Raw genomic sequence first — 27,567 nt, forward strand, 5'->3', positions numbered from 1 at the left:
AAAGCATTTATTTTACTGTCTAAAGTTCACAGGAGAAATATGAGTGTAATAACAGGAAATCAAGATTTTTAAAAAAGATAGTAGAAGTACATTGACTAGCTCTAAGTAGCCAATCACATTTCTGAATGAATTGCATTTGAATTATAATTTGATTTAGAGAAAAAAATAGGAACACAGTCTAATATATTCATTTCTTCTCAATTATAGTAAATGGTACTCTAATGATGGTATAAAGCTAACCTAAAAGTAAAGGATAACTTCTTAATGTTACCTGGGAGGAAAAACAAACAAACACAACCCTACCTAATTCAGACTATACTTGCAACTGGTTATTGCCAATATCATAAAAAAATATTATTTTGTAGTATACAGAAACCTTTGAAGTTGATGTATATTCTCAGAAATTAATACAGTCATATATCTATAATGGTAGTTAAAAATGTGCATTTAAATATATGCGCAGGTAGAGTCATTGCTTTCTGCAAAAAAACATTTGAAAATCATGTGCACAAATGCATGAAATACAATGTTTATAAATATGTTCTTTTGAAAATATACTGTAGGCTGAGAAAATGATATGTTTTATTATTTAAGGAATAGCCTTCATTTTGATTCTTTTAATTTATAGCCACTGTAGTGATTCCTGAGTTACTTTAATCATTATCCTGAAAGAGCTAATGCAAATTCATAGAAAAATCTTCATTAGTCAGTGTCTTCAATGGAAAATAGGAAGCAAGCATTAGCAAAATTCATTAATTGTGAATTAACGTTTCAAAAATGGAAACGATAGGTAAAATGTAAGATGTGAACCCAAGCAAATAACAACAAAAGCTTTCAAAGAAATATGAGTTCTTAGTTCTAAGTCTGTAGTGGTTAAGCCTGCCAATCATTCTCAAAGTAGGCTAGAGTTGAGGGATTTTTTTTTTAATTGTAGAGCACAATAAGACAGTATTTCACAGAAGTACCTCACTACCTTTTAAACATCTGCTTTGGAAAGTAGTAATTCACATTGCAAAGCATAGCATATCTTTCCTACACAAGTATTTTCCTGGTATCCAAAGTTTGAGTTGTAAAAATTCGGATTAAGTGATGGACAACTCTTGACTGAAAAATTCTACGGCAATTTCAAAAGAGTGCTTCCTTAATAAGTGCTTGGGAACCTAGCATGGGGTAAAGGGGGGATACAGGATGATTTTATAGCCTTCCTTTCATAGTCACCATGAGTTTTTAAATTGGATGGCAGAAGCAAGACAAGTGTATTTTGTAATTCACATAAAAATGGTCTAATATCTTATCACTAAAATCATTGTGAAGAAGGGGAAGTTTATTCTGTCCTCATTTTAATGTCATATGGATTGAATGGAGGTGATGCCTCTGCTTAGAATCATATTTTGTAGCATATATATGCATACAGGCTGCTTCCATTTCATTTGGAGAGGAGGAAAAATTCATGAAGATTTTCTTTAGTTTTATGTCGGAAGATTTCAACTAGAGATGTCACAACATAGCCAAATTCAGTTGATACGTAATATCTATTTCCTGATTTGCATGATTAAAGCATTAGAGAAGTGGCTCAGATATCAAAAGATTTCTCAAAAGTGACAGCGCCAAATGTAATTATTGCTAAAATGTACATGCTCGAACCCTGGCCGCTTGTTAAATTCTAAGTTTGTTTACAACTCCTTTGGTTGGAATAAAAGTTTTCATTTCACTTTTGGATATCAAGACCCCTTTCTGGCTCATTTTTGATATCAGAAGTTGTATTAAGCATTTATAATCCTGTATGTCCCTCAAGACATTAGCTTCAATAACAACAACAACAAAAAAAAAAAAAAGAAAAAAAAAAAGAAAAAAAAACCAAAACAAGAAATAGTAGAGATGGCCCTTATCAGTATCTCACATTTTAAAATAATTGTTTCTTTAGCAAAAGTAGCCTTTTTAAGACACAGCTAAAATTTATACTTAAAAAAAGATTAATCAAGTCAACTGACCTCTAGTTTATCAAAAAGTGCAGTTAAAAGCTTACTGTAAGTCAGAGTGAACTGTGAGAGGGGGTGGGGATAGAGAGGAGAGAGGGGAGAGAGGGGAAGGAGAAGAGAGGTTGTTATTCTTCCCCTTTTATTAAACAGTTTCTTTTATTCTGGTGTCTTTATTATTTAGAAAAATAAAAATCTGGGGCTCTAACCATTCCCACCTAAGATTCTGGAGTAGGTAATGGCTGCCTACAACCTGGTCCAACATATGCCCCAAAACTAAAACAAACAAACCCATTTGCCATACAAATTGTTTACGATTCATTAAAAAGCAAAATTGCATATCGCGGTGCTGGCAGCTGAGGCCGAGTCTCCCGGGCGGAGGGGGCATTCACTGCGATGCCTTTGTATGCTGGGAAGGCCAAGCCGGAGGTTCCCTCTTTGCAGAGAGAGTCTGTGCATCCAGATGACGCATGAGGTAATTTTAAAGCTTTATTTGCCTTTAGTGTGAAACTCGGGTCTTGTACTGTCCTTTTGGTTAAAGAACCTTCTCAGCCAGAGGAAAGTTTAAATTTTTTTTTCAATTGGGGAAAATTGTGTGGGGTATCGAGGTGAGGGTATGCAGAGAGAGGGAGTGAAGGCTGTTGAGGAAGAAAATGTGCAATCTGTTTTATTTTAATGAGTTGTCTCCCCCTTTATCAAGGTCCTCAATTTCCGATCAATAAAAGGGAATTTACATTCGAATTATTTGTAACTGACTGATCTAAAATGCTGTGATACACAGTCACCTTTAAGGGGAATAAACTCAATTTATTCTCTTTGCTAACTTTTACAACTTCTTTGAGCGCTCCGATTTCTCACCCCTTTTCTAAGCAAAGATCTAGAAGGAGGGAAGTTGAGCGAAACTTTCCTGTAGAATGCAGCCTAAGCATGTGAGCTTACAGCATTGTTTATTTTTAGTCAACTGCCTTGCTAAATGTTTCCATCACTTTTATATTTTATATTCCTGGTTGTAAAACATCTGTAAAATAATTTTAAATGAGAAACAACTTCCAAGTAAACGTCACAAAAAGAAATTACAGTTTTCCAAGTTAAAAAGAGGAGCATTTGGTGATCTTAGCAAGAAAAAAAAGATGATGATTTGACATAAAAGTAACAGTCTATAAAATCTATGCGCTCTTGAAATATAGGGAAGTAGAATGCTTCACCCAGAATATGACATCAGCACACAATTTTTTTTAAAGCTTACAACTTAGCTTAGAAAATAATAGCTAAACCAATCAGTATATTCATTTCTGCTGTTTAACAAGCCGCATAAGGGAAAGCAATAGGCAACATCAGAGCATACAAGTAAACCTTGTTCTGGCTGGCAGAAACTCTAATGGGAAAATAAGTGCCCTGAATGAAAGTTCAGGGTTTAAGTGGATAGCCTTCTGCTAGTCTAATTAACCAAAAGCTGCATGTAACATTGTCTTGAAACCACTGACAAAGTTTCTAATGTTTAGTTAAGAAATTGCAAGTTAAAACACACAAGTACGCACATACCCACAACCACCTTAATTCAAGTCCTTAGGACAGACACACTGCACCCCAAGAAGCAGCCGAATCGAATCCTTTGGTAGCTCACTTTTAATAGTCTCTCAGTCCTCAGAACTCCTAAAACTTGCCAAAACGATACCACCACTGGTCCGAGAAGGGGAAGGGAGAACTCTTTCCGCAGATCATACAATGAAAGCGAACATGCCTTGTTTTGAATTCCATCCGCCAGTCTCCCCCTTCAACACCACTCTCTCTCTCTTTTTTCTTAAACTGATATCTATGTGAAATGAGCTGAAGTTCACGGTCCAGTTAGGAACGGATAATACATTCATTGTCCTGGCAGCAAACTTTTTTTTTCACCCCCTGGAAGAATTCGCGCTTGCTGCAAGAATAATAATTACGGAAAACTAGAAATGCACAGCTAACGAATTAATTCTTAACGGACACCACCTAACGAGGGCAGTAATGATTTGAGGACTCTCTTCCTCACACCACTTGCATCTCCCATGACAATGAGCTATTGTGCATCCGCCCACCTCTCTCTACCTCTTAAGAGATCCAAGATGTCAAAGGTTGTCTGGCCTGGCTGACCAGGACATGTGAGTTAACTCCTGCTACAGCCGCGTGGTAGAACTTTATTAAAACTTTATTCGTATGCAGAGCAACGAAAAGATAGTGTGCGGGTCTTTTCCACTCAGAGCTAGAGTTCCTAAGAGACGGAAGACCTGCTCTACATAAACAAGCAGGGAAAAGTTAGATGAGACCTATGGGTCCCCTGACGCACGGCTGGGAGTGGGGACTCGGAGCTCTCTCCCAGGTGACGCCAGGCAATCCAGTTAATGGGGCAGGACCGGAATTCGCCCAGGGCTCGCTGCTCCCCAGCGCCCTTCGTGCGTCCTCAGAAAACACCACAGCCAAGGCAAAAACCAAGCAGCCAGTAGTCCCTGAAAACAAAAGTAAAGGGGATGTGGGCAAAACCTGCGGGCCAGGGCAAACGTTCCAATTTCTAATCTGAGACTGGCTTGGCTGAAATACCTACCTCCACCTTAAAACTTCACATACTCTTAAAACAATAATAGTAATAAAAAAGAAAAAGAGCGGACTCCCCAACACTGTCCCATGGAAAACCAGGGCAAGCATTCCTGGGAACTCAAGTCGCAGAGTGGCAGAGACGATGGCAGGAGGAAGCAGTGTGAGGCTGCTTCACTGAAGAGTGTGAAAAAAATCAAATGTGAATTTGATGAATGTGAGGTCTGGGACATTTTGTCAAAGAGGGAGGGAAAGTAGAAAAGGAAAAAAAAAAAAAAAAAAAAAAAGCAGCCCCGGCTGCCAACTCACCATCCACCAAGTTCTGGCCGAGATGTCGTAGCAGAGCTGCCATTTGATGGAGCCGTCGGAAGCTTTCCCTGCCATTACGCTGTCAGCAAGCTTCATCTGATGCTAACTCACGGGAGATAAGACACCTAATTGAGAAAACATTTGCAGTGGCATGTGGGGCAACATGTAGTCCGGTCCATACCATATGGAATCATGGGTAAAAAAAAATCTCCTTGACAATGAACCAGTCTCTCACAGACCCAGTGGCAAGGTGAAGTGGAGATGAAAAGTCTTCTGCTCCTAACACTGTCTTCTCCTCTCTCCTTTAAAAAAAATAAGAGCCCACTGCTACACATCAAAGGGAGGTGGTTAAAATTAGGGCTTCATCACTCAGATGATTTTAGTCTGCAAGGTTTTTCCTTTCCTTCCAACAACCAATCCTCCCCCCCCCCCCCCCCTTTTTTTAGGAGAATAAAGAGATTTAATAGGACAAAGGCAGGTAGTGGACTGCGGAGGGAGATCGCCACAGGCTATTAGCCTAAAATTTCTGCTTGACAGATGGAACTGCTTAGAGACTATCATGCAATGTTTTGGGTTTTTTCCCCCTTACCCCCCTTCTTCGACTCTAAGTTTGATTCAGTATCTGTTTTTCACAGCCACTTTTCTCAAGAACGTGAGCTGCGCATTTTAAAAAATATTTAGTTCAATTTTGCTATCTTACACATCGCATTTGAAGCAAAGCAAAAAGTCTAAAACTAAATCTGGGTATAGCTGAACAGGTTTTCCAAGGAGAAAAATAAATAAATAAATAAAAAATAAAAGAGGGAAAATAATTTCTTTCCTTTACTTTATTTTTTAAAAATCAATCTATTGGTTAATTTGCTTGTGAAGGAACATAACTGAACAAATATTCAAGCTACTTGATTTTGGGTTCGGTTGGCATTATTTAGATGTATGCGTTTTCATGTGAGTAAATACATAATTGACATTTCACAAGTTCTAATCTAGGCTAGGCACTACCTCTATTTCTAGCTTTTGTTGTTCTCTTTAAAAAAATTAATTCTGGGCTTTTTCATTTGTAAATAAAATAATCAGTCATTATCAATTCAGTTTAACACAATTCAATCTAAACTTGAAATGAGTAGTTCTTTATTCAGGGAAAATTACATCTGATTTCCTTACTGCCCCAAAGTCATCTTCTTCACAGGGCCTTTTAATCAAACACCCTCTTTTTTGGGGGGGGAAAATATGCCACAACATGGACCTACCAATAAGAATAACTGTAAAAATGATTTTTTTTTAATGAAAAGAAGAGGTTCAGGCGACTGATGAATTTCAAGTCATTTTTTTTAGAGCTAAGAGAGGAGAAAGAAGTCTAGATAATGACTTAAAGTTATAATATTTTATTCCTCCAAACCACGTGAAATTAGGAACTGTAAAAATACCTTTGTAAGAACAGTGTATCAGACACATCCTATTTTTTTTTCTGAATGTAAATGATTCCTAATCACCAAGAACCCAGCAGTGAGTCTGCTGTTCTGCACACTGTGGGCCCACTACACAGGCACTCCTGGGCATGAGGAAATACATCTACTGTTATTTCTTGGGGCAACCAAATTGTGGTTATTTTAAAAAGTTGTGCATTTACAGCTCAACTAACCAATGGAATTTTTTTTCTAGTCCTGTTTTTGGCTGAATAATATTTAGATGAAATTGTTCAAGGCATATTTTAAGTCCCAAAGAGTTTAAATTTGGTCGCTTTTGCTTTCCTATTGTGACCCATTTCCTTAGGTTCTTAGTTGGTGTCTTTTCTAACCATTTAGCACTGGGGAAATAGCTGTTTTGACAAAAATAATTTAAAGCAAATTTTACCCAGTTGTGCCTGAAACGCTTCCTAGTTTAAAGTGTGATGCACAGACTGCTCAATGGAATGAACCACAAACACTATAAATAACGCATTTTATTCTTTCCCAACTCTCATTGTAGTATGTTTTCTTCTGATAATTGGGGAGGGGGGAGGGGTAAGAGGTGGTATTGGGAATTACCATCGAATATGAATTTTGCCACTCCTCTGATGAAGCATCCTTATATTCTTCATTATCCTGGCAGCACTTCTTTTTCAAAGAGTCTGCGTAGCTCAGGAAGTGCTGTTACCTTCAGCATTCATAAGAAAATGGACCTTCTGCCAAGAACTTGCCCTGAGTTCAACAGTCAAAACATTTGCTTCCTTATGCCCCTAAGTATTATTAAAATTACTTGGTCTTTCTTCAGTTTATCACCTAGAGGAAGAAAGGAGGAAAATTTTGGAAATTCTATATAGAATTTAAAATAACACAAACCCGAAAAAGGGAGGAGAAGAAGAAGAAATGAAATAGTGTTCTGTCCTTGAATCAACCTCCTATTCTATTTCATCCTTTTCAACTTTTTTCTGAAAAGCAGACAAAACCAAAGGTTCCTTGCTTTAGGATGTCCTCTGCTTTTTTCCCAGTAAATGAAGGCACATGGAACATTTTGGGCTCGTGGGCCCATAGTCTTACAATTTCTATACCACAGTAGCCCCTAAAGTTGGAAGTGTCCCTTGTCCCAGCCGCTGCATTTCTGAGACTCATCAATGTCCCAAGCATGTCCATTATTTATGAATGAATGGTGCACAACTTTCACTTTGCGAATGATGGAATGCCCAGGAAGACTTTGCTGGAGAAAGCACAGTAGTTTTGAACAAAGAAGTGATAAATATTATTGGATAATAGTGTTTTAAAGCCAGAGCAATTAGGTGCATTTAATTTTATTGTTGTTCTCTAAGAGGCTGGTAGAAGCTGTCCTTTGCCTTACTGCAATCAGTCCTTTCAGAGTGTGGCCCGTTGTTAATAGCCTTAAAATAAGATTAAATAAAACATGCTAAATATTGCAATTATTGTGGGAAATATAATTATTTGGTGAGCATAATGGGGAGCAATTCAAGCATTTAACATGATCCAGGAAATGCTACTCCAAACAATTGCATTTGCTTTATGCATTTTTCCCTTTTGATTGCTGACAGATGCCTTTTTGGAAACAAACATCTAAATGGTTTGCCTTCAGTCAGAAAAAAAATAACAGAACGTGGCTACATGTTTTGAATTTAACTCTTGTCATTTGAATACTTCTTCCTTCTGCACGCAAATGAATCCGAGGCAAAAACAGCACCCTCATCTAAAATAAGGATGTGGACTTTCTTACTTTCTTTGAGCGTGTTTGATAAGAAGTGGGAACCCCGTCGCTATGGAGTCAAGTGATGAGTTAAACTCCTAGGGGCGATCTGAGAAATATAGTCCAGGTGTCTATGGAGGAGCATTAGAAAGGGACTTGTCTTCTTATAATACGAGTTCTCAAGCAACGTGCAAGTTACTTTCCAGCCTCATTCTTCCCCTTTTGTTGATTGGGAAGAACTTGGGAGTGCTCAGAGAATGGAGGATTTCCTTCTGTGTCTTTGCTGCAGTGCATTTGGACAAGGGCCTTGAAGACTCTGCTGCCAACAGGTGTACAATACCAAGAGCGGTTTCAGTTTTTGTTGTGTATTGTTAAAAGGAATATGAAATGGAATATTAATGATTTTTGGAGTTTGGATTGGGAAGTGGTTGAAAGCACTGCTTCTGATTGCTTGGCTGCTTACTAACTGTGTGACTCCTCTCAGGTCACTTGGCCTCTCTGATTCTCTGTCCAAAGAAGATAACTATTTATTAAAATGCTTGCATATATATTGTTAGAAGTAAAAATGTGCATCAAGGGCATAGTTCCTGATAGGTAATGAGTGCTTGTGGTTATTGTTTTAATATTATTTTGTTATTATTATCTCTCTGTTGAGTGAAACCCATTTTCTTTCCCCTTCTAGCCCTGTTCTGCCAGACTGGTTCACTCTCTTCCCTCTGTGCTCCTGTCGCAACCTGTCCCTTCCTCCATTGTAGCTCTTAGCATCCTTTCCAGGAATTATCTGTCTGTTTTCCCTTCTGGACCTTGAGATTCTTGAGGTCAGGGACAGTGTCTTGTGTCTTGGGAGCCATGAGGTGGACCATAGTGCTGAGAAAATAGTAGGAGCTCCCCAGATGGTTACAGGGACAGTAAAATGCTCAGAACACCAGAGTATTTGTAATTTGATTGCATTCTTCTCATGTTTAGACAGCCTTTTCTTTTTACCTTGCCTCAAGTTGTTGCCCTCCTGGTACGTCTTCTCCACCTTTCCAAGATAACTTCCCTCTTTAAGGTCCCAGCCCACAGTGATCTCTAGCTCCTTCAAGTTCCTGTCACCTCTCTTAACTGAATCATCCATGGGTGCATCACATAGACTGCATTATAATCTGTCTTTATTTGTACATATGTCTTTCACTCATCCATTCACCTATTTAATAACACCTTTGGCAATGCAGGGAATTAATTTTTTTCTCTTTTCCTTTTCTAGCTTGGTTCCAGAACTGTTGGATATTTGTAACTCTAGGAGAAGAGCAACCTGATTTTGAATGCAGCAAATAGTATCAGCTAACATTTACTGAGTGTTTCCTCTTTGCCAGACATTTTGATGTATTTTTTCCAGGTAGGTCCTAATGAGGTAGGAGCTATTAATATCCCCATTTTACACACAGGAAAACAGAGGCTCTGTGAAGTGAAGCAACTTGCTCAGGGTCCCAGAATTAGGGACAGAAGCAAGATTCAAGCCCAGACATTGTCACTTCACAGAGTCACTCTCTGGCTGGCTACTAAACCACAAAAGGAGGGAATTAATAGAGCTTTGCATGATTTATGTGGTAGGCAGTTTTTAGTATGCTTTTGATATATGCCGTTTAACAATGCTATGTGGTTGGTATTATTATTTCCAGTTTGCAGGTCAGGGTCAAAAAGGTAAGAGTCATGCCCAATACTCAAGCTAGGCAATAAGGTGAAGATTCAGCTCTATGTTTGCTTGAAAAAAAGTCCATGCTTTTCTACTCCAGCTAACTAGCTCTCAGAATATATATTTTTCTTTTGTAGAGTTGGATATTGGGTTTAATAAATATTTATGGCTCTGGATCTTCAGGATCTTGGAAATTACAAAATTAGAAATGCAGCCTGTTACCCTGTTCTAGAACTGTAGAGAAATTCAGTTTAGGGCTATAGGTACATGTACGTAAGTTTTTTTTTTTTTTTTAATTTAAGCCTATATTGAAGAGAGATTATCTGTCATTAACACTGACATGCCTTTCCTCTAACCTTAATCAGGTGGAAAATCCTAAAATGGTGTTCAGGACATCGTCTAACCCTTAGAATGAGTGTGTAATCACATGCAAGCATTGAGATAAGAGGAAGACTCAACACAAAAGGATATAAAGTCTTGTCCCTCCAAAGACAAGAAAATTCCTGTGGTCATTGGTGGAAGATTGATCACTTTTTGATGAAAGCAGCAAAGTCTTCTGCAAAGGTATATGTCATTACTGGGCATGAACGAGGTGCCTTAAATGAACCAGTGTCCCAAGTCACCTGGCTTGGTTTTCACACCGTATGGCAGAAACGATTGCCGCAAAGCTGAAAAGAGCAGGATTGAAGAAAATGCCAGGGGGTCCAGACAGCCCCATCCATTTTAATGCTATGTCCAGAGAATGTCCAGAATTTTGGTCTGGGCTATTTTTTTTTCCTTGATAAAAATATTGTTTTTTTTTCCCCCAGCAAAACTCACTTTCTGCACCCAGCAAAGAATTAGTTTTTTTTTTTTTTTTCCTTGGTGGCAGTTCTTATGCCTTATTTAGATTGGGAAATTCTTTGACTTTTCTCTGCATCTTCTGTTAACCAGCTGCCATCCAAGATTGGACTAAACCCTGTGCTCCCTGTTAAAAAAGAAAGAAAGAAAAAAATACATACAACACAACCCTCTAATAAGTATATTCACAACTTCTACACAAGGCGCTTAAGAAAACTAAAAGGTTAATATATTCTAACTAGATGTTGGGTATAGAATGTCAGATCTGTCAAATTTCATTATAACTTGCTGCTCATTGGAAAAGATTTGATTTCATTTGCCACTGTCCTACTATGTTCAAGTCACAAACTGCCAGCAGCAGCCCACTGCAGACCACAGGCTGGCAGTGAGTGGGCTCGAGTGGGAAACCAGCCGCAAGGACCATCTGTTTCCGATTTCTAGCTGAGCCAAGATGTGCAGTGAAGTGCATTCCATTCACCAGGCCAGCTTCTCCCCTGCTCAAGTTATTAGTGTTACAAGTGAAATTATCTTTTCCAAACAGCAGGGGAGCTATAATCCTTATGGAACAGGATTTTAAAGTGTTCATACACACATACTCACAACACACACACATACAACATTCAGACATCTTTTATTAAAGTTGTGGGGAAGCCTGCTTGTAAATTTCATTATAGCCTTCATGGAGGTTATAAAGTATGTTTTATTAAGCATGATAACTTCTGAGGCAGTAGCATATACATTGGCCTCATTTAGTCTAATTGAATGATCAAATATCTTTAGGATGCTTTTTGTGGGCATGGTTAAAAACGACAAGACGGATGTAGTTAAACCATCTTAAAATGTAACAGCTTTCAAAAGTGTAATGGATTTTTAGGTATAAACAATGTGAGCTCTTGCCTGGCTGGCCCAAGGAGACAATGTCATGCAAGTGTACAGAGCAAAGGCTTGTCAACCAGCTATTAAATCCCAAAGGGGCCAAATGATTGGTGTCCCTATGTAAGTTACGGAACTGTAACAAGCCAGACCTTTATTCTTTGGGGTTGAGCTTCCTCCCATCTCAGGGCTAGCTACATATGCATGATTGATTCTTTTTAGAAAAATTTGCGTTGAAGTAGCAAGGCTGATAGAGTGATAGAAATAGCAAGCAGAGACTTCAGAAGACCCTATTTAATGAATAAACACACATTTAGTAACAGGTACTGGCCATTGTGCCTGGTGCTCAGGATAAAAATAAGAAAGACATAGGACCTGCTTTTGAGGAACTTATTATCTAGTTGGGGAGATGGATAAATGAGCAGGCACTTAGAGTACAACGGGCAAGAACCTGTGTGAGTTCCAGCCTTGCTTTCTCCATGTACACATTTCCTCTGTGGGCTTCATCTGTAAAATGGATATGGTGGTAACTGACTTTCAGGGGATGTTGTCAGAATTAAATGAGTTAACATATACAAAAGGAGGAAAATCATGACAGCCATTTAGCTGGTGCTCAATAAATGTTCATTTTTATCCCTTCTAATTATTCCCTGAATATTCTAGGCCCTTGTAAATTATAGAGTGATCCTCTACTGGATTTCTCCTTTGTGGATGAGTGGAACATTGAATCCAGGGAGGCTGGACAACCATGTCAGACTGTGGGTTTCCTAGGATTTCCCTGTAGAGGTTGCTGTACAGAGTTTTGTAGAATTAGGCCCTAATGTACTTTTGGATGACAGTAAATGAGAGACTGGTTTTTCCTAAAAGGAAGTTTTTGTTCTTTATGGAGCAGAGATCATATACATTCTTAAAATGAGTGGAGGGGAGGAACCTGCCAATGCCTCTTATTTTGTAGATTAAGAAACTGAATCCCTGCAAGGTAAGAACATTGCCTGGCCCTACCCAGCAAGGCAGTGGCAGGAACAGAGCTACCCAGAAACCCTAATTCTCAGTGTTTCTCTGCCAATGCACCAAATATTTCAGAGTGCTTGAAGAGCTGAGAGCAGTGTCCTAAATTCTGTATTTCAGTTGGATTCAGATGCACACCAGGTCCTACAGCTGCAGCCTCTGCTGAGAGGATTGTACACCTGGCAGTTGGATCATTGCATTTAATCATGTTTTCAGACAGAAATGAAAGCCATCCAGCATAGCCTTCTGAGTGGAGAGATGGGAAACTAAGGCCCAGGATCCCAGGTCAGTTCCTTGAAGGCAAATTTTAGATAGAGATTTGTGTGCAGGAGGTTTGTTGGGGGTGGCTCTCAGGGGCAACACTGTGGATAAGTAAAGGAAGAAGGATTGGGCACAGGGAGTGGTTAAAAGTCAGTGCAGTTGCAGGGAATACAAATGGTACCACCATTTGAAGACACTTTAGCAGTTTTGTGCTCTTAGATATTTACCCAAATGAGTTGAAAATGGATGTCCACACAAAAACCTGCACATGAATGTTTATAGCAGCTTTATTCATAATTGCCAGAAATTGGGAGCAACTAAGACAAGTGAATGGAAAAGCAAACGGTGCTATATCCTTACAGTGGAATATTATCCAGCAATAAACATAAATGGGCTAACAAGTCCTCAAAAGGCATGGAGGAAACTTACATGCATATTGCTAAGTAAAATAAGCCAGTCTGAAAAGGCTACATAGTGTTTGATTCCAACTATATGACATTATGGGAAAGGCAAAACTAGAGAAACAGTAAAGGATCAAGGTTGCCAGGATTTTGGAGTGGGGCTGGGGCATGGGGAGAGGAATAGAGGGATTAATAGGTGGAATACAGGCAGTGGACTTGGCCTAGTGGTTAGGGCGTCCGTCTACCACAGGGGAGGTCCGCGGTTCAAACCCCGGGCCTCCTTGACCCGTGTGGAGCTGGCCCTTGCGCGGTGCTGATGCACGCAGAGTGTCCTGCCACGCAGGGGTGTCCCCCGTGTAGGGGAGCCCCACGCGCAAGGAGTGCGCCCCGTAAGGAGAGCCGCCCAGCGTGAAAGGAAGTGCAGCCTGCCCAGGAATGGCGCCTCACACAAGGAGAGTTGACACAACCAGATGACACAACAAAAAGGACCACAGATTCCCGTGCCGCTGACAACAGAAGCAGACAAAGAAGATGCAGCAAATAGACTCAGAGAACAGACAACTGGGGTGGGGGAGGAAGGGGAGAGAAACAAATAAATAAATAAATCTTTAAAAAAAATAGGTGGAATACAGAGAATGTTTAGGGTGATGAAACTATTCTGTGTGATACTGTAGTGATGAAACATAACATTATGCATATGTCAAAGCCCACAGAACAGTACAACACAAGTTAACCCTAATGTATACTACTGACCATAGTTAATAATAATGCCTCTATATTAGCTCATCAATTATAATAAATTTATTACACTAAGGTAATAAATAGAGGAAACTATTTGCAGGGGGACAGAGAAAGGGGTTATGGGAATTCTATGAATTTTCTGTGTGATTTTTCTGTAAACCTAAAACTTCTCTAAAGAATAAAGTCTGTTTAAAAAAAAAAAACAGGGTTTAGTTAATGCTATGGGAGACTGTGAAGTTGGGCTGGCCCCGCAGAACTGTCCCAGATTGGGGGGTGGGTGCCATTGCTTTGTATTCCTGCAAAGACCATTCATTGAAATCAGGACGTCCCATGCAAAGAGGAAATATTTTGGGTAGGGCAACTCTCTTCAGACAAAGACAAAGCTTGGAAGGATTTCAGCTTAAGTCACCAATGTTCCTGAGAGCTGGAGGTTAGCTCTGGGTGGTGCACCCTAGGATTCATCTATAGTAGAGAAGTCAGATGGTTTACTTGAAGACATCACCCTGTTAATGGTAGACTTGGGCTTGGAAATCATGAGTCCCAGTCCAGAGCTTACTCATTTCTCAAATGGCAGAGAGAAGTTTGATGCCCTATCTGAACTGAACAGAATCTATGCGGTAGAGGAGCAATACCCCTTCTCCTTCAGTAACATCAGGGAGAAGCAAAAGGTAAATAAGCCTATAAGGATACTGCTGGGCATTTCCTGGATTCTTCTCCAATGTATATGACAAGCACAGTGCTTGGCATATAGGAAAACTTGGTGAATGACAGGAAAAGAGACCTGCCACATCAGATACATGTAGTCAGGTAGTCTGTTGGCATTTCCTTGGACCTTCTATCAGTGGAGAAGAGGGTATGGATGAGAGAAGGAAGCAAAGGGCATCACTGAAGTGGAAGATTTGGTGTTTCTTATTCCAGATGTCTTCATCTCACAGAAACTCTCCCATAGAGCACTTAGTTAAGAAAATAAAAGACAACAAGCCCCAAAATGTGAAGCATTAATGGTGTGCGATTATTAAGCATTAATGGTGTGTGATGATTAAACCCTTTGCTTCAAAGGATGGTTTTGGAGAACAAATCCATGCCCACATAATCTCTTAAAAAGAGCAAATCTGTTTAGTATAGAGCCGAAAGAAAGTATCCCTCATTCTCCAACCCCTGTCTCTGTAACTTGAGCCCACAGTTGGTTTCTTTTATTTGCTGTAAAAATTTAAAAACAAGCCATCTTGATTTGTGAGTCATTATCATTTCCATGTTTTACCAGCAGTGAATTCAATGTAAATGACTTGGAAATTCATGGGCACCCAGAATCTCAAAGTTGGTATATTTTCCCAGGGCTTTTTCAGCCTTCTCATTCACTGTCCTAACACAATGCGAGACCACCTTTATAGGGGATCAAAGATTGTGCCTCAGGAGAAGCAGATATGACTTGGATGATAAGAAATTCCACATCCGCTTTTGGTAATCTTCCTTCCACTTTTCTCTTAATGGCCAGATGTAGGCTCTTTCCCTACTTTCTCCACCTTTCCATATCTCATTCAGAACCTTTATTTTCAGTTAAGAAATTTCTTTTTTTTCTTCTTTTCCTCTCTTCCTGTTGTCCTTCCTTCCAAAATTTATTGTGTTCCTCTTAGATTCTAGTCATTACATTAGTTACTAAGTGAGTACAGTTATAATCAAAACAAAAGCCTCTCTTCATGGGGCTAGTAGTGAGAGACAGGTAACACAGAAGTTGCGATCCAGTGTGATAGGCACTGTGATGGAAACATATAGGGGGAAATGGGAGAATAAAAAAGAGGCGCTTAGCATGGGGCTGGTGGTAGGGTTGTGTTGGTTGGATTTCCTGGGGGAAGTGACAGCAAAGTTTGACTTGGATGAAAAGAAGTATGGCAGATTGGCAGATGGGTGGTGCAGTGGTAGCAGTGAGAATATTGTAGTTTGAGGAAATAACATAGTGAAGACCCAAGATAAAACATGGTAACTGCAGACCCTGAAGGTAGTGGAGTGTTGCTGGAGACTTGCACATTTCTATTACATTCTCTCTGTAGGTGGATCTACAGCCACTGAGCATTTTTATATGGCCTACCAACTAGGGATGGTTTCTTCATTTTAAATGGCTGAAAAAAATGACAAGAAGAATAATATATTGTGTACATATGAGATTCAAAATTCAATGTCCATAGTAAAGTTTTATTGGAACACAGTAACATTCATTTGTTTATCATCTATGACAGCTTTCGTGCTACAGTGGCAGAGTTGAGTAGTTATGACAGGGACTGTAAGGCCTGCAAAGCCTAAAACATTTATTTTCTGACATTTTATGGAAACCTTACCTCATGGATGGGACTAGGGTTTGGATTCAACTCCTGGCTCTTTGACTTTTGGCATTGTGACCTTCAACAAATTTCTTGAACTGTCTATATGTCAAATAGTAATTTCACAGATTTCCTGTGACTATTGAAGGAGATATTTTATATGTCTCCAGGGAATATTAAGTGCTGAAAGTTATTTATTAAAAATAATTAATGGCAATTTCAAACATTATGAGAAATTAATGACAATATGATAAGATAAATATGATAACAGCATAAACTTCCATATTCATTACCATAAAGACTGCCTTGGGAATTATCAATTGAAAAAATATCAATGGAGAAAGAGTTCATACTTGTGGATAAGAGTAGAAAGCTGAGTGAGAACAAAGGCAAGCTTTTGCCAGACTCCACAAATAACAGTAAAATTTACAGCTAGAATTGACTGCCTGCTATGACACCTTACTAAGTACTGTCCAAGAATTGGACAGTCACTACTGACACTCATATTTTACAAGTGAAGAGAGTGAGGCTTAGGGAGGTTAAATAAATACATTAATACAAGCAGCACAGCCAGTAGGAAGTAGAGTCATAACTTGGACCTGGGACAGTCTGATGCTAAAGTTCCTGTTTTAATCATTGTGCTTTTGGAAACATCTTCTGATGAGATCAGGGGATTCTCACCAGAAGCTGTTCGTGGTGGCTTGCACATTGCATTACCCTTAGTCGAGCTCTGCACAAGGGCTGAATTAGGAAAACGCTCTTGCCACTGCCTGTATCCACTTTTGAGTCCATTTCTCAGAGGCATCTCAGGAGAAATACAACCAACATTACTTCTTGCAAGCTGTTCTACTAGGGCTGGTCCCTCCCATAAATTCTCCATTACATGGGTATGAGGATATGGGCATGTCTGTGCTGGGAGTGACATATGAGAGTATGTTTGGTTGTGGGAGCTGGTTGAGATATTGTGGTTAATGTCTGTTCAAGTATTATTTGCTATTGTGAGAGTATGCTCACAAACTCTTCTATCGAAAAACAATTACACATCCATTCACAATGGTCTCAATTTGGCCATTATATGGGTTTATGTATGTGTTTTCAAAAAGGATATTCAGTGGTTGTTTGCCTCTAGTTCAAGGGGGGATTGGTGAGTATTATTATTTTCCATTTATACTTCTATTTTCAAGATTTTAAAGCACTGTTTATATAATCAGATATAAGAAAAAATATAGTATAAATGATTTGGCACTATGTAGAAAATTCTGTCAAATTCTTTAACTCCATAAAACCACCTCTGGTAGACAACTATAAATTACATACACAGAGATATGTTCATTTTAGCATTATTTGAAATAGTGAGAATAGAAAAAACTGTTCTGCATGGCTTAACTACACAAACCATATTATCTAGCTATGGAAAAATGTTGTTTACAAATGGAAAATGCCTATGCTATAATATTAAGTGAAAGAAACAGCATACAAAATTGAATGAATGCAGCTCAGTGAAAAAACCAACAATCTATTCATTAAAAGACAAAAAGAAAACACATTCAAGTGTTAATGTCATGTATATAATTAGTGGGGTTATAAATTTTTCTCCTTTTTCTGCTTCTCTGCAATTTCAAAAGATCCTTTAATGAAGGGTATTATTTCTATAACAGAAACAAATAGACGTTAAAATCTGTTAAAATTGTAATTCTGTGACTACTGATGATTAATCTTAAAACTCTCCCCTCCTTTACAGCATGTCCCCTGTTTCTTCATCTTTGTAGCTGCTTTTATGGTTAGCTGGGTAGTTCCCAGATTAGTTGTCAGAAACTTAAGGAGAATGCAGAGCACACCAACTGGGAATCAGGAAATGTGAATTCTAGTCAGGGCTGGGCCACTAACTCACTGCACATTCCTTGGCGAGTCCTTGTGCTTCCCAGGATCTCAGTTTCTTTTTGTGTAAAGTGAGGAGCTTGGATTAGATCAAGGATTCCTGGGAATTGCATGCCTAGAGAGGTTGTAGTGGGCATATATGCGGTCAGAAATCCTGACCCTTTCCCCAACCCAACCTCAACACAAATGGTTCTACTTTTATGGTCTCCTTATTGGATTTACTGGAAAATTTTAAGTGAAGAATGATTCTATTGTTAATCAAAGTTTGAAAACCACTGGACTGCATGATCTAGATGTCTATATCTAGATCATTAACTGCTTTTAGACTGTAGCGGCTATTCATATCTCTTAATTAGAAATGAAAACTTGCTCACACCACAACCATAGATACAAAGACACACAGCTTCTAACCTGTGAGTCTCCTATCTTGGCCCCCTTCTGTTTCCACCCCCACCCCCAAGTGCCCTCTCTGTCATCATTGGCCAACCAGTGCACCCTGATGTTCTATGAATAGTTTAGGACCATGTTTATCACAAGCAATAGGGGGCCCTCCCCTGGATCCCCCATTAAAGTGTTGTACATATACAGACATTCAAAGACAGATTTATTCAAGAACACACAGGCACCTCTGTAGCTCAGGATCTGGTGTCGAGGGCAGGCACCTGCAACCTTTAACCCTAAACATCTGCTTTCAAGATTAACACCTTTTAGGCCCCAAGGAAGAATTTCTTCCATTTCTTGCCCTGCCCTTGAAAGGTTTGTGGTTTGTGCCATTGCTAACATCACAGACAGTCTTCACTTTGAAATGTGAGGAATATTTGAACAGTAGAAATCTTAGGTAATAAAGAGGCAAATTAGTCAGTATCAAATTTTTCTTTTTGGGAGTTGAATGTGGTTGATTCTTGCTCAATGAAGAGTCATTTCCCACTAGTGCAGAGGATACTTTTACTTGCTTCACTGTCTTCCAATGTGGTTCCAGGCACACACACTAGTGTGGTATTTTTAACAGTTACATGCGTCGGATGATGACTGCCTTGTATTATTAAAAATCCATATTACTCTTAAATAGGTAGGTCTAGGAGTAATACGTGAAGGGTGATACTGTTTCTTTACCTTGCTCCATGCATTTAGATTTTATTTTAAAAATGGTGAAAATCATGATATGTGGTAATTCATATGATAAAATCAAAATAGTTTGTAATATTTCCTATGTTAATGATGATGTATCATATGAAAGCCCATTATAATATTTGAATATTTTATCTAAAATTCATGGATCTTTCTAAGTATAAATATTGCTCTAATTATTTTATTCACAATTCTAATTGTTACTGCCTCTGAAGAGTGAGGTTTCTCTAAATAAAAAGATTGAAAATGTATCTTAGAACTACAGTGACTCTGGAAAGATTGTATAATTTGGATATAACTACTAGAGGGAAAAAAGTTATGTGACAATCTTGGTTATAACAAGATAAAGATTTTGCCAAAATGAAGGAAAGAAAAATACTCTTTGTGGGATTAGTTACAGTAATTCAAAAATTACTCATGTCTTTACTTTAGTACTCAACCAAACATCAACTATCCAGAAATGCACAATAACAATTAAATTACATTGTTTTTTCTATTTTGTCAAATAAAAACCATATCTTTACATGAATTTTAGATTTTGCACCTATTTTTAATTTGGCAAAATGATTTTGCTACCAAAATATAGAATGTATTTTATTTAACAGTTTACTAGCTTGACTATGACGTTTAGATATTTAGATGCATCATATGTAGACCCTCGTTCTAAGTCCACAAATATGTGGGGTTGGCCTGAACAAGTTACAGTCTGACAACCAACACTTGCTATGTTGCTGTGGAGTATGGATAAACAAGTGCTTTACAACTTGGACCTGCAGGTCACATCTATGGCTCAGCAGCCTACTGGCCACCCATGGTGCTCTCTGTAGAGTGCTATAGAAGCAGTGTGTCTCCAGGTACATCATCCGTTTGGCCCCTCGTGGCTGATGCCCTTTGAGCGGACTCTGACAAGCTGCGGAGTGGCTGCTCTCATCAGGCAAGCCTGTGTACAGCTTCATCACTGTTTGAAATTATGGGTTTGAGAAAGTTTGATTGGTAACCACATCAATTCAGTTTCAAAATAAATTTCAATGTGATCTTTGTCAATGAAAGAAAATATGATTTTAAGTGTTGTTCATTTGAGAACAGTTATAAAAATTGTTGAAATGTTTTTTATCACCTACTTGCAAAAGATAAAATTTCTTCTTCAGAGTGACTATTAAGGATTACTGTTATTTGAAAATTTTTGTTAAAAGACTGCATGTTGTTATTTAAAGCATTAAAACGTCTAAAAATGAAATTCTTTTCATTGATGCAAGCTCCCTCCAGTTTTGCATTATAATTTGTGAAAATAGCTTCAAAATTTTCTATAATTCAAAATATATAATCATTCCTACTATTTTCACATTTTATATCATAATTACCTAATATTGAAAATGTATTTTTTTAAACAAAATCTCAGTATTTCCATATACCAAGCCTCTAAATCTCCTCCAATTTACCTAAAGTGCCTTAGAAATAATTATCATTCTATGTGTGCCATGACATAAAAAAATTGGAAATCTTTGTGTTATTTGATTAACAACTTTGGGTCCTCTTTGTTCTAGGGTCAGATCTGCAAGTTAGAATCACCAGGAGAGCCTTGAAAATACAGATGCCTGTGTTTCATCTCAAACTACTAGAGTCAGAATCTCTGGACCATGGTCTCTGGACACAATATTTTTTTCAAAGAGAATCATGTTCCAAGTGGTGTTCTGCCCTCTCCTTCCAGGTGGCAATAAGCCTCATTGCTTAGCCTTCTGGGTAGAGGATGACAAAGTGGGGGAATTAAAAGTCCTTGGCTTAAGGTTTGAAAAATATTATCTCAATTACATCCAATGACATGGATCTTGGGTTGTATTAATAAAACGTTGGTGATAACTCAAAGCTATCTTTTAAGTGATGCCAGTTGCACAGTACTGGGAGGGCCTGGTAGTCTAAACAGTGGTTCTCAACCCTGGCTGTACATTACAATAACCTAGAGACCTTTAAAAAAATGCCTGGGCCCACCCCAGACCAATTAAATCACAATCTCTAGGGATGAGGTTCATATACTTCCTGTTTTTTAAAGCGTCGCAAGTGATTCTAACGAGCAACCAAAACTGGGAACAATTGGCTTAAAGGAAAAGAGTAAAATTTTATCTCCAGTTGCTTCCCTGCTCCCATTGCTTCTGTCATAAAGCTCTACTCAATGTCCAATATCCATACCCATTTCTTACTCAAAGTCTTTGTTTCTTATTGATTGCACTTTATAACATGGCCTCCCACTCTGTGTTCTTTATATGCCATCTCAACCTTGTTTGCGCACCTAATCATACGGTTTGTCTGCAAAGCCTCCCTTTATTGCTCATCTTTCAGTGATTGTTTCTTCTGTAATTTGCTCTAATGCTGACACATATTCCCATCTAGAGCAGAAACAATGCTGTATCCATCTTTGCATCCCATCCTGGGCCCTACTAGTGTCTATCCACAGCAAGTTTTTAGGAAATGCTTGTTGCTGCCGTTGCTTGATTGCACTTTCCTTAGGAAAGCCGAACAGATTCCACTTTGTGGAGGTAGTGAAAAACTGAAGGAACCCAAAACTCCTATTTGTCTCTCTTTTTACTCTTTCCATTTGATGCATCTTTAGGTTGAAGCTAGGACTCAGGTAGTTGAAGAGGGATCTTGTGTGGCAGGTTTTAAAATTTACCATCCTTATTCTCCTCTCATGCTGTGTGTGAGATGTTAGATTAGGTGCAGTGTTCATTACAATGAAAAATAACTTAAGCCAAAAGCAATGTCTCAGTGAGGGTCTGGAATAGACTATATCTTGGGAAAATACCTCTTATTTCTATTTCTTCTTTGACATTTTAAAATTGTTTCTTGTTGTTCCCTTATTTGGAAAATGGATTTAATTCTAGTCCAAAGTTCATGTGAACTGTTTTGATAATCATTTATCCATTCATCCATCCATCCATAACTCATTTGATGAGTACCTTTTGTACCAAGCACTTTGGTTAGGCCTTGGAAAATTTTGGTAGAGCCTGCCTGCTAGCTGTACAAACTCATTTTAATTTATTAGTGAAATACTGTAGCTAAGTTGTATGGGTTAGAAAAATGAAATTTTTACCTGAAATTTTAAAAAAGTAATCATAGTAAATGTTTAGAATTGCAAGGTAAATAGATATATAGTCATGCAAGCACAGACCTATAAATATATAATTCACTTGCACATATGATATGTGTTGCTAATGCACATGCAGACCCTTGTAACATGTTCATTGCAACACCAAATATTAAATTCTCCCTAAAGATGCCAACTATTTGCTAATTCATGGTAATTACATTCAGCTATAAAACCTTACAACAGTTCCAAGTATAACTGCTACACAATTTTCATTGCTGATATTGAAGCCCCAAGTTAGAAATTGGATAATTACTGTGTAATTACATGGCTGTTTGTATTTATATGCACTGATAGTGGCTGAAGGAGGATTTGGTTCATTTTGTACACTTATAAATTATTCACCTGTCCTGCTGGAGTTCTTGAATTTGTATTCATATATTCAAATAACATCTCATTTTATGAGCATTTGCCCCTAGCTGAAAAATAAGAGTCTAATGAAAACAAAACTGAGTCACTGGTCTTTGCTTTACAATGTTACTGAGAAGTGAAACTTATTTTAAAATTATCATTTCTAATCTCTAGATTTTTGGTGACCTAATCAATTTATTTGACTTTGGAAGGTTGAACCTGCTTTTTAAATATTCTGGGACTCTGTCCTAGGTTCGCCAAATACAATTCTATGAAAGCCATTACAAGGGATTTACATAGAGCTATATTGGAAATATGAACAAAGCAAAATGGCACTCGGCTTCTGATATCATTATAGGGATTATAAAAGACATCAATAGTTTTTGCCTGCTTAGTACCCTCTTTACATTTGGGGAACCATGCCTCCCTATGGAGTGTTATCCTGGTGAGAATGCCCAGGATGGCCTCTTCCATTGCCAGCCATAAAATGAGAAGTGAACCCAAGCTAATCCAATCCCAATCTCACTCTTGGGAATGAGTCTTGCGTGGAATGATGGAAGGATGAAAAACAGTTCATTCATTGAATATGCAGTGCCTAAACCGATCATCCAACTGCTCAGATTCCCAAAAAGGCTGTGGTTTATGGTTTTTCCAAAGTTTTGTTCTCTAGTTTTTCCTTAGATTCTATGTATTGTCATTTCAATTTTATGACACAGGCAGTCCAAAGTGATCAATAAGATAGAAAGCCAGGTGAATAAATACCTCATTTTCTTTCCTCTCTCCATACATTGTGGCTTGCTATTACCCAAATCTGAAGGACACAGGAGACCTTGATGTAGTCTATACAAGATAGTCCGTTTCCCTGTCTCCCCTCGGGCAAAGAGCATGGGGGGGTAAGTGTGGAGAGTGGGCATAAGGGAGCAAATGGAAGTTACCTGGTGCAAATGGGGATGCTAAACTGTTAGGATGAACATTTTTAACCGTTTTTTGCCCTTTTGCTTTCATACAGGGAGTCCATGATTGAACTCAAGAACCATTCCAAATAGAGCGAAATCAACAAGTAGGGAATGCAGATATCTGTGACATCTCAGTAGAATGGTGATCTAAATGTGCCTGAAAATAGTCTGTGTTGCTTCATGTCGCTGAACCAATGAATTCCCCTTTGTGTTTGAGCCTGTTTGTATTGGAATTAAGTACCTTGTAGTGGATCTAAGTCTTAACTAATAAAGATGTGGACACAAAGCTAACTGCACCGAAAGTGGGTTGAAAGTCATATTCCAAATAATGCCAGGAGACAGTAGAGGCTTTTGTTTGGCTACTCATTGTGTACTTGAATTCTTTGAGCATCCCATGCTGCTTAAACACCTCCTGCAGTCAGGAACTTGCTACTTACCAGTAAGTAGTTCTTTCCTTCTTTGCACAGAAAGAGTTATTAGAAAGACAACAATCTTTGAATTGAGTCACTTCCAAAATTTCTTCATAATCTTCAGTTAATATTATAGATATCTAAAAAAACTTATTTAGCAAATACATATTAAGTTCAGTGATATTTACAAAGAGCAAAAAACAAAGTTTATAGCAAATATTCAGACACTGGAAAACACCAGCAAAAATTATTAGGAAGTTTAAATAACCTAACATTCAGATATAGGAAGATTAACAGCACTACACAAAATCATGTGTTAAAACTGCCAATTTAAGAACTTATTTTGCTTACAAAATTGCTATTTCTTGGTGTGCCATTCATAGGATTTGTATAAGGTTTTTGTGCTATGCATATAAACTTGTTGGTAATTATTATATTTTCAAGAATTTCTCAGTTCTGGCAGCAGACAGAGCCACAGAAAACACTTTTAACATGGCCTTAGGTATAAACTCTTGTTTATACTGCCTAGATGGTGTCTGCTTCTCACCTATATGCTCTTGTCCTAGTTTCCAGAATTGTTGACGTTTTCTTGCTCTTCTTGTTTTCAGCCTAGTAGATTCCTTTCAGTTATAACATCTCTATGTTGACTGCTAAATTTTAACTCTTACAGGAGATTAAGAATACTCTTTCCCATTTTCCCAATTTCTCAACTGGTTTTCTCGGGATTTAGGATTTGGAAAAACATAATTTTCTCAAGAAATGCCATATTCTCACATGCCATTAGTAGTATCCACACAATGGCCACTTCTTGGTTCTTGATTTGCTTTTTTGGGCTAAATAAAACAAATCTTAATTCAACCCTTCATATAATTAGAGTCAAACCTTATGTTCTTGCCATATATTCTTTTTTAGGCAAAGCAACCCTATTCCCAGTCATGCTTTCCTTATTTTTAAAAAATATAAATTTTATTTTCAAAGAGGTTTTAGATTGCATAAAAGTTATTTCAAAATTATAAGGGATTCCCATATATGCTGTCCCCTCCCATTCCCACAAGTTTTTACTACAGTATGCTTTTAAGCCCCTTCACCATCCTTTTTCCTACTTACTACTGGCAAAGGATGCTCTGAAGAAGTGGAGTTCAAAGTCATCAGCTTCATTTGCATCTGTCCATATATACCACCCAAATTTATAGTGTCTCACTCATTCCTTTTCAATGCCTTAACATCAATACAAGACACACTGAACTTGTGATACATTTGGTGATGTACTTCAGCTACCTTTTAGGATTTTATGAAATTTCAGTCTGTGAGTACAAGGTCATAGCTGTTGAAGATTTCTGATCCTTTAACCAAACTTTGAATAGGGAATTTAAAGTCCTAAACTCATCATTTTCTTCCCCCAAATTCTCCAGTATGTATAGGACTACCAAAATGTTCTACGAAAGCAGCTACTTGATAACCCAAGGCCTTGTCTTCCACAGGCACTTGATTCCAGGTGCTACAGATGATAATTCAAGTAATTGTTTTGCAACTTCATGCTATGGACTAGCAGGGTCCCTTTTATTACCACTGGCAAGTGAGTTACTAATGCCCTTTAATCTAATTAGATAAGAGAACTAGGATGGAGTAGGGTAAAGATATCACACAAAAAGAAAATTACAGACCAATTTTTCTTATGAATATAGATGCAAATATCCTCACCAAAAACTTGGTAGTTGAATTAAACAGCACATCGAAACAATTATACACCATGATCAAGTGAGTTTTATCTGAGGTATGCAAGGGTGAGTCAATGTAAGAAAATAAATTAATCTAAAATCAACAAAATGAAGGATAAAAACACATGATCATTGCAACTGATGCTGAAAAGGCATTTGAAAAAAGTCATCATCTTTTCTTGATAAAAAAACACTTAGAAAAATAGGAAGAGAAAGTATCTTCCTCAACATAATAAAGGACGTATATGAAAAACCCTCAGCTAACCTCATACTCAGTGGTGAAAGACTGAAAGCTTTACCTCTAAGATCTGAAATAAGACAAGGATGCCCACTGTCACACTGTTATTCAACATAGTACTGGAAGTTCTAGCCAGAGCAATTAGGTAAGGGAATGAAATAAAAGGCATCCAAATAGGAAGGGAAGAAGGAAAACTTTCACTATTTCCAGATGACATGATCCTATATATAGCAAGTCTTGAAAAAATTGATGACAAAGCTACTACAGCTAATAAAATAAATTCAACAGAGTGGTGGGGTACAATACCAACACACAGAAATAAGTAGTAATGAGGAAGCTGAGGAGAAAATCAAGAAAATAATCCATTTACAATAGCAACTAAAAGAATCAACAAACCAGGGATAAATTTAACCAAGGTTGTAAAGTGCATACACACAGAAAATTACAAAACATTGCTAAAAGAAATCAAAGAAGACCTAAATAAATGAAAAGACATTCCATGTGCATGGATTGGAAGACTAAATATGGTTAAGATATCAATTATACCCAAGATGATTTACAGATTAGTTCTATCTCAATCAAAATTCCAACATTTTCTCTTTGCAGAAATGGAAAAGCCAATTGTCAAATTTATTTGGATGGGTAAGAGTCCCTGAATAGCCAAAAACATCTTGAAAAAAAAAGAATGAATTTGGAAGACTCACACTTCCTGACTTTAAAGCATATTACAAAGCCACAGTGGTCAGAGCAGCATGGTATGGGAACAAGGACAGATCTATTGACCAATGGAATTGAATTAAGAGTTCAGAAATAGACCCTCATACTTATGACCAATTTATTTTTGACAAGGCTGGCAAGTTCACCCAATTGGGAAAGAATAGCCTTTTAACAAATGGTGCTGGTAGAACTAGATATCCATTTGTGAAAGAATGAAAGAGGACCCCTATATCACCATGTTCAAAAATTAACTCAAAATGGATCAAAGACCTTAATATAAGAGCTGGTACAATAAAACTCCTAGAAGAAGATGTAGAAGAGCATCTTCAGGGTCTTGTGTTAGGCAATGGTTTCTTAGACTTTACACACAAAGCACAAGCAATGAAAAAAAAAACAGATAAATGCGAGCTCCTCAAAATTAAAAACTTTTGTGCATCCAAGGACTTTGTCACTAAAGTGCAGAGGCAACCTACTGAATGGGAGAAAATATTTGGAAACCACATATCTGTTAAGATTTACTATCTAGGATATATAAAAAATCGTACAATTCAAAAATAAAGACAACCCAATTAAAAAAAGGGTGAAAGACTTGAATAGATGCTCAACATCATTAGCCATTAGGGAAATGCAAATCAAAACCACAATGAGATCTCATTTATACCTACTAGCGTGCCTACAATTAAACAAAAACAAAATATTACAAGTGTTGCAGAGCATCTGGAGATATAGGAACTCTCACTCATTGTTGGTGGGATTATAAAATGATGTAACACTGAGGAAGACAGTTTGGCAACTTCTCAGGAGGCTAAGCATAGAATCACCATATGATCTAGCAATCCTGCTCCTAGGTACATATCCAGAAGAATTGAAAGCAGGGACTCAAACAGATATTTGCACACC

The 27,567-nt window shown here is 37.9% G+C and overlaps 1 long non-coding RNA gene across 4 annotated transcripts; it reads left to right on the forward strand.

Moving 5' to 3' along the window:
* The first annotated feature begins 2,067 nt into the window (after positions 1-2,067).
* Positions 2,068-26,420, forward strand: LOC105747599 (uncharacterized). Of its 4 annotated transcripts, XR_011649658.1 has the most exons (7): positions 2,068-2,451; positions 9,265-9,396; positions 10,059-10,257; positions 12,535-12,699; positions 19,915-20,072; positions 20,683-23,521; positions 23,638-26,420. It is a non-coding gene; the product is annotated as an uncharacterized lncRNA (long non-coding RNA). The 4 variants fall into 4 exon arrangements; XR_011649660.1 differs by lacking the exon at positions 19,915-20,072; XR_011649659.1 differs by lacking the exons at positions 19,915-20,072; positions 20,683-23,521 and having other exon boundaries at positions 23,638-23,875.
* The last annotated feature ends 1,147 nt before the right edge of the window (positions 26,421-27,567 follow it).

The sequence above is a fragment of the Dasypus novemcinctus genome, chromosome 9, assembly GCF_030445035.2.
Source record: "Dasypus novemcinctus isolate mDasNov1 chromosome 9, mDasNov1.1.hap2, whole genome shotgun sequence".
In the NCBI taxonomy this organism is placed as follows: Eukaryota; Metazoa; Chordata; class Mammalia; order Cingulata; family Dasypodidae; genus Dasypus; species Dasypus novemcinctus.